The sequence below is a fragment of the Arvicola amphibius genome, chromosome 4 (genome assembly GCF_903992535.2).
Source record: "Arvicola amphibius chromosome 4, mArvAmp1.2, whole genome shotgun sequence".
Lineage (NCBI taxonomy): Eukaryota > Metazoa > Chordata > Mammalia > Rodentia > Cricetidae > Arvicola > Arvicola amphibius.
In genome coordinates this window covers 59,898,399-59,906,409 of record NC_052050.1, presented here as the reverse complement: position 1 = coordinate 59,906,409, position 8,011 = coordinate 59,898,399, and the positions used below count along the sequence as shown (strand labels likewise).

Sequence of the window (8,011 nt, the reverse complement as noted above, 5' to 3'; positions counted from 1 at the left end):
GAGAGACCGGAGACAGAGCCTCCCTGAAACTCGGGAAGAACACAGTAGGGGAGTAACAGTGAGGAGGTCACTATTTGTACCTAGACTACAAAGTGAAGGCAGTTTGTTTTGGAAGGAAGGTCCTGAGGAAATTTGTGCCCAGACCCCAGAGTAGGGCATAGTAGTGGCAACATCTGCCTGGGGTTTGTTGCTGAAGTATTAAAAATGCCATAAGGGAGCTGTCAGGAGGCAGCCCTTGGGAGCCAGGGCTCAGTGCGCTGTTACCTCAGGGGCTGTGTGCTGAGGGGTAGAGACAGAAGTTATGTCTTAGCTCTCATGCTAACTCCACACGTGTTTGCTGCCAGTCACCCTCAGTTGCTACAACACTGGTTCTGGTGGGACTGCTTATGGAGATCCACACCCCAACTCAGATTCTGGGGCTTACTCTTCGGCAACTTCTTTGCCATTGCCAGGAAGAGATCATTCACGTTCAGAGCGGTCTTAACTGAAGTTTCCAATTAATAAACTGTTGTCACCTGCATATGCCTGAGCCTATTCACACTCCTTGTTGGCAAGGACAGCTTTGTTCCCTGCCAAGGCAATAACAATGCTAGGACTGGCTTGACACTGAAGTTTCTTTGACCATGTCTTTGCCCAGGCAAAACGTTCCTGATTAATAATATCATAAACCACAATTGCAGCCTGGGCATTCCTGTAGTACATGGGGACTAGGCTTGGTACTGCTCCTGGCCTGCCGTGTTCCAGATTTCGAACTTGACTGTTGTGCCATCTAGACACACAGATTGGGTGAGGAAGGCTGCACCAATGGTACTTTCCTGGTACTCACGGAACTGCCCTTTGACAAAACGTAACACCAGGCTAGATTTCCCCACTGTAGATTCTCCCAGCAGGGCCAATTTGAACTGGCATATTTTGGTAGCCTGGGGCTGCCCATCAGACCTGACTGGACTTCTGCTAGTCATAGCCAGGTTATCAAAGTAGGAGAGGGTAGAGGGAGGGGGATGCCACAAAGCAGCAAAGTGGGGAGGAGAAGGGGAGGGACCTGACTTCCAGGCTTCAGTAGTCCTGAGGCTTCAACTCCCCTATTGGGTCCAAGCCTGTTTGGAACCTCTAATTTTTGACCTTTTGGTTCCCATGAAAATATTAGTCAAAGAACAGCCATGACAGTTCAGGTGAGAAACTGCATTTGTGGGCTTAGTCCCCAGAAAAGAGATAGAAGAAAAAGTCAAAGTCAAAATTTCCAGGCATGAAGGCATACACCTGCAGTCCCAACACTTGGAAATTAAGGCAGGAGAAGTTGGCAGTTGAAAATCATCCTTGGCTACTTAGTGAATTTGAGGCCAGCTTGGGCTACATGAGACCCTGACTTGACCTTGACAAAACCAAGCCAAATAAGCCTAAGTAGGAGCCAGGGAGTATTGCAGAATATTTTCACCGGTTTAATGCTCAAGACAGGCTCCTTTTTATTATTTATTTATTTTTACATACTAATCCAGTTCCCCCTCCCTCCTTTCCTCTCGCTCCCTCCACCTTCCCTCCATCCCCCATCTGCTCCTCAGAGAGGGTAAGGTCTCCCCTAGGAAGTTAATAAGTTAATTAAGTCTGTCCCATCATTCCCCCCTCCCCCTGTGCCTCGAGCAAGGTATCTTGCCATAGAGAATGGACTCCACGAAGTCAGTTCATGTATTAGGGTTAGATCCTGGTCCTGCTGCCATTGTCTCCACATACTGCCCAAGCCACACTTTGACCCCTGCATTCAGGGAGCCTTGTTTGTTCCTATACAGGTTCCCCAGTTGTCAATCCAAAGTCAGTGAGCTCCCACCAGCTCAGGTCGGCTGATTCCGTGGGTTTCCCCATCATGGTCTTGACCCTTTTGTTCATATTAGCACTCCTCCCTCTCTTCAACTGTACTCCGGGAGCTGCGCCCAATGGTTAGTTATGGATCTCGGCATCTGCTTCCATCTGTTTCTGGATGAGGGTCCTAGCTTCTCTGGGGCTGTGGACTGTAGGCTGCTTATCCTTTGCTTTATGTCTGCTATCCACTTATAAGTGAGTACATACTATATTTGTCTTTCTGGGTTATCTCACTAGTTTTTCTTTTCTAGTTTCATTCATTTGCCTGCAAATTTCAAGATGTCATTATTTTTTACCACTGAGTAGTCCTCCATTGTGTAGATGTACCACATTTTCTTTATCCATCCTTCAGTTGAGGGGCATCTAGGTTGTTTCCAGGTTCTGGTTATTATGAATAATGCTCCTATGAACATAGATGAGCAAATGTCCTTGTGGTGTGAGTGTGTATCCTTTGAGTATATGCCCAAATATGGTATTGCTGGGTCTTGAGGTAGACTGATTGCTAATTTTCTGAGAATTCGCCATACTGATTTCCACAGCGACTGTACAAGTTTACACTCCCACCAGCAATGGATGAGCATTCCTCTTATTCCATATCCTCTCCAGCATAAGTTGTCATCAGTGTTTTTGATCTTAGCCATTCTGACTGGTGTAAGATGGTATCTCAGAGTTGTTTTGATTTGTATTTCTCTGATAGCTAAGGGTGTTGAGCATTTTCTTAAGTGTCTTTTGGCTATTTGAGATTCTTCTGTTGAGAAATCTTTGTTTAGATCTTACCCCACTTTTTAATTGGATTATTTGGTAGTTTGATGTCTATTTTCTTGAGTTCTTTGTATATCAGTCCTCTGTCAGGTAAAGATCTTTTCCCATTCTGTAGGCTGCTGTCTTGTCTTGTTGACTGTGTCCTTTGCTTTACAGAAGCTTCTCATTTTCAGAAGGTCCCATTTATTAATTGTTTCTCTCAGTGTCTGTGCTACTGGTGTTATACTTAGGAAGTGGTCTCCTGTGCCAATGCATTCAAAGATACTTCCCATTTTCTCTTCTATGACATTCAGTGTGGTTGGATTTATGTTGAAATCTTTGATCCACTTGTACTTGAGTTTTGTGAATGGCAATAGATGTGAATCTATTTGCATCCTTCTACATGTTGATATTCAGTTATGCCAGAAACATTTGTTTAATATGCTTTCTTTTTTTCATTTTATATTTTTAGCTTCCTTGTCAAAAATCAGATGTTCAAGGGTGTGTGGGTTAATATTAGGGTCTTCAACATGATTCCATTGGTCTACTTCTCTGTTTTTATGCCCAAACCAAGCTGTTTTCAGTACTGTAGCTCTATAATAGAGTTTGAAGTCAGGGATTGTGATTCCTCCAGAAGTTCTTTTATTGTACAGGATTGTTTTGGCTATTCTGGGTCTTTTGTTTTTCCATATGAAATTTAGTATTGTTATTTCGAGGTCTATGAAGAATTGTATTGGGATTTTGATGGGGATTGCATTGTATCTGTAGATTGCTTTTGGTAAGACTACCATTTTTACTATGTTAATCCTACCTCTTCATGAACATGGGAGATCTTTCCATTTTCTGATGTCTTCTTCAATTTCTTTCTTCAAAGATTTAAAGTTCTTGTCATACATGTTTTTCATTTGTTTGGTTAGAGTTACCCCAAGATATTTTATGTTGTTTATGGCTATTGTGAAAGGTGATGTTTCTCTCATTTCTCTCTCAGTCCATTTATCATCTGTATATAAGAGGGCAATTGATTTTTTTTTAGTTAATCTTGTATCCTGCCATATTACTGAAGGTGTTTATCAGCTGTAGGAGTTCCCTGGTAGAATTTTTGGAGTCACTTATATATACTATCATATCATCAGCAAATAGTGAAAGTTTGACTTCTTCCTTTCCAATTTGTATCCCCTTGATCTCCCTTTGCTGTCTTGTTCTCTAGCTAGAACTTGGATTACTATATTGAATAGATATGGAGAGAGTGAACAACCTTATCTTGTTCCTGATTTTAGTGGGATCACTTTGAGTTTCTCTTTATTTAGTTTGATGTTGACTGTTGGCTTGCTGTATATTGCCTTTATTATGCTTAGGTATATCAAAAGGTATGTCTCTTCAAGACCTTTATCATGAAGGAGTGCTGGATTTGGTCAAAGGCTTTTCCAGCATCTCATGAGATGATCATGTGGTTTTTTTTCTTTCAGTTTATTCATGAAGTGGATTACATTGATGGATTTTTAGATGTTGAACCATCCCTGCATCTCTGGGGTGAAACTGACTTGATCATGGTGGATGATATTTTTGATGTGTTATTAGATTTGGTTTGTCAATACTGAGTAATTTTACTGAGCAAAATTTTATTGAATAATTTTACATCAATGTTCATGAGTGAGACTGGTCTGCAATTCTCTTTCTTAGTAATGTCTTTGTGTGGTTTGGGTATCAGGGTAACTATAGCCTCATAAATAGAGTTTGGCAATGTTTCTTCTGCTTCTACTGTGTGGAACAATTTGAGGAGTATCGGTATTATCTCTTCTTTGAAAATCTGGTAGAATTCTGCTGAAACCATCTGGCCCTAGGTTTTTTTGTGGGGGGGTGAGGGTTAGGAGGGTTTTAATGACTGCTTCCACTTCCTTATGGGTTATAGGTCTATTTAATTTGAGACAGGCTCCTTTAATCTCCCTTGTACAGGCCCTTACTATGGCATCGAGGCCCATGCTGCGTGCAGTAATGTGTTTACCAGAAGTAAGAAAGAGAGGATTAGTATAGTATAGGAATTCCTCTTTTTTCTATGGCTCCTTTTGGTCTACACTGGTCTGTCTTTGTCTTGGTTCAAACGCACCTGATTAGGCGCTTGCCTCAAATTCCACAAATGGTATCCAGTCCTCAGAATGAGATAGAACAATGGCTGAAAATGGCTCAGAGAGGTCCTGGCCTATGAAAATGGTTTATTTTGGAGTCACCCCAGTGCTCAGTATTGATGTGTCAAATGTGTGCTGTTCATAATGACACTGACTACTTGTAAGCCTGGCTCACACAAGACAGGAACGCCGTACACATGGAAGGTGTGATCACTGGGTCCCATGGGGTCTCAGCACCTGGCGTTCTTACATGTGGTACATTCCTAACAGCGATTCTGCCTGTACATGCAAATAGATACTTAGTTTTTTTCCACAGACAGAAGATGTTCTTTATAATAACACATGACTGACGCATTTGAAACACAGTAATTCTGAGTTTTGTTCACTAAGTACTTCCTTGGAGGCTTTAGGAAGAAAATGCTTTGCTTGTGTCTAGAACTAGTCAAACCATTTATAACGCTGCCCATGGTTGGTGTGACTATCCGAAGTGCTTCTGCTGGGGCAACTGGAGCTTGGAGGCAGAAACACATTTTGGCAGCTGCAATTGATTCAGCTTAGTCACCCTTCTTAATACATCAACTAAAGAGACGAGCACGAGGGGACAACAGAGGAAAAAAATCAGTGCTGAGGGAAGAGGAGCAGATAAATGGATCCAATCACCCCAAGTTTGTCTTCCTAGCACTGACGTGAGATTTAGGCTTAAACAGTGAAGGAATGGGAATAGGATTAAAAGTTATTCATAACTAGGGGCTGGAGAGATGGATCAGTTGTTAAGAGCACTTGCGACTCTTCCAGAGGACTTGGATTTGATTCCCATCACCCACAAGGTGGCTCATACTCTTTGTAACTCTAGTTCCAAGGGACCTAAGGCACCAGGTACACATGTACTCATGTGTACACATACGTACATGCAGGAAAATAGTAATATACATTTAAAAGTTATGCATAATTAAGTAGTCTTGGTCAAGGCACAGTTTGGTTGATAATTTGCCCCAGTCTTTGTTCTACAAGGCAGCTGTGAAGCAGCTGTCACCTCTGACACTGCAGGAGAGCAAGCTTGCTCCTCTGGGATGACTACTTCTGCTCCAGGCTGCACCTCACCTCAGCAGATAGCTGCCTTCACCCTGGGGGTGTGGTGTCTGTGTTGTTACTGGAATCCAAGGAGATACTGGCCTAGCTCAAAGACTTCCCATTGTGCCTCCAGTCTTGAAGGAGATTGAGACAGGTTAGGCAAGCAGATACAGCATTGTAACCAATGCATCCGTGTAGGGTCAGGCAGAAATCTGACCCAAGGTTAAAGAAATGAACCCAAAACAGGCAGAAATACCAGGCCTTCATCCTACATTTAGTTGCTTTCTATACCCAAGTGATGAGTTGATACTTTTTAGTAAAAGCAATTTCTAAATGCCTGCTATATCAGAGCAAGAATGAAAGACACGGTTAGGCCTTGGCCCCGTGTCTGGCAGGTGATGCTTCTCTGTCAGAGGACATCCGTTGGCACTCGGAAGACCTGAAGGCCTCAGTTCACTCAAGAGGCAGAGGGGAGAACTCGAGAATAAGTTAGCAAGATGAACTTGTTTTTCTTCTTCCCAGATGCATCAGCCCAAGCGCAAGGCCACGGAGGAGGACAGCGTCTCCAAGGGGGACTGGATTCAGTGGAGAGGATCATCAACTCCAGACTCCGTACGGGTGGAGTTTGTAAGATGCAGTCAGGGATAAATTGTTCCTTTTGGCAACACGCCACTCTTGCTTTGCCAGCGTTCTCCTGAGATGCTCCAAATATGTGTGGGGACAGAAAAGGCCCTTGTAACTTTTCCTTTAGGCTGAACATCCTGCTAAAAGCAGCAATTTTTTCTACGATAGCCTCAGAAGATGAGTGCCTTGACCTCAGCTTCCCATGGGGGAAGCTGCAACTTTAATTAAACCACATGAGATTTTAAAGGACCCATAGAATCAACAGTATCAGTTTCTGAGACCTGGGAATCTTATGTTCAACGCTGGGGACTATGTGGGAATTTAAAGTGTCTCATAATGTATGCTAAGGTAACATCCTTACCTACCGTCATCTGCTGGGGTTCAATTTCCCCCCAAGAAATATGGTGTTACAAGCAGGGCAGAAACAGAAGACTAGTACAGTCACTCAGGTTCCAGGGGACTTTCTTGACATTCTGTGTCCCCTGTGATGGCTCACGGGGAATGATGTACTGTAGAGAATCCTGGCATGCAGCTGCCTCCCCGGCCAGCTAAGCCTTTGTCTCCCACAGGAGGATGAGATGGGAACCAGGACAGCAAGGCCCTGGGGAACAACCGGATGTCATCGCTGAAGAGGCCCTTTCCACCAGGGGAAGAGGCGCACCTCTCTCACTTCCTTTTCGGCACCAGCAAGTGACTGCAGGCTATTTTGGGGTCCTAGCTGTGGTATGTGAAACCCAAGCCACTCTGGAGAGGGGTGGTAGAGAGGGGACACCAGGTGACACTGTCCTGGGTTGGCGGTCAGAGGAGTGAAACACCCGGGAGGCAGCAGACACGAAGGGCTGTCCCATTGGTGACAGCATTCAGTGCCCCTAATTTGTATGGGAATCATAACTGAGGCTAAGGCAGGCTGAGGACACCCTGTCCAGGGCCCTCATCCTCAGGGACCTTCCTGTCCCCAGGGTAGTAGCCCTGTGTAGAGCAGAGGTGAGGTCGGGAATTTGGAGGATTGCCAGCAGGGGTGTCTTCTTTAGCCTGGTTACTCTCAGGTCCTTGTCCTAGAGACCAGATGGGTAGGCGGGGTTAGGGGTGGAAAGAGTGTGTTAGAGATGGACTGGGACAGGCTTTTCCAGAAATGACCCTCATCCCTCTGTAGTCTCAGCATCTGCCTCTGGGACACTGCAAGGAGCCGTGCCCCACTGTGAGCTCCACTTTCATCTGTCTTGCTCCTGGGCACCCACTGAAACTGCTTTCCCTGGAATAAAAATGGCAGTGTGGCTTCCTTCCTCTCCTCCTTTCCTTCTCCATGTAGTTGTTGGACCACACAGGAGTGCACAGTCGGGTGAGATATGAACATCAGTAGGAAGTTATAGGTTACCTACCTGGCTGATCTCAAGGCAAAGCAATCCAGGCCCAGGGAACAGCAGCCTGAAGGCCCCTGAGGCGGAAAGACAATAGCTGTGCTTGGGGTGGAGAAGGGAAGTCAGGCACCTGCAGTTGAGGGGAGGGGAGCAGCGGAGAGTGCAGGCCCCAGTTTGGGACAGAGCTGGGCTTTCAGAGGCCCTGGAGAGCCAGTGGAGAATCCTGCAAAGGAGGGACAG

At 44.8% G+C, this 8,011-nt stretch overlaps 1 pseudogene; it reads right to left on the bottom strand.

The window, feature by feature from the left end:
- Positions 1-350: 350 nt before the first annotated feature.
- On the bottom strand, positions 351-962 carry LOC119813279 (annotated as a pseudogene).
- Between the last annotated feature and the right edge of the window lie 7,049 nt (positions 963-8,011).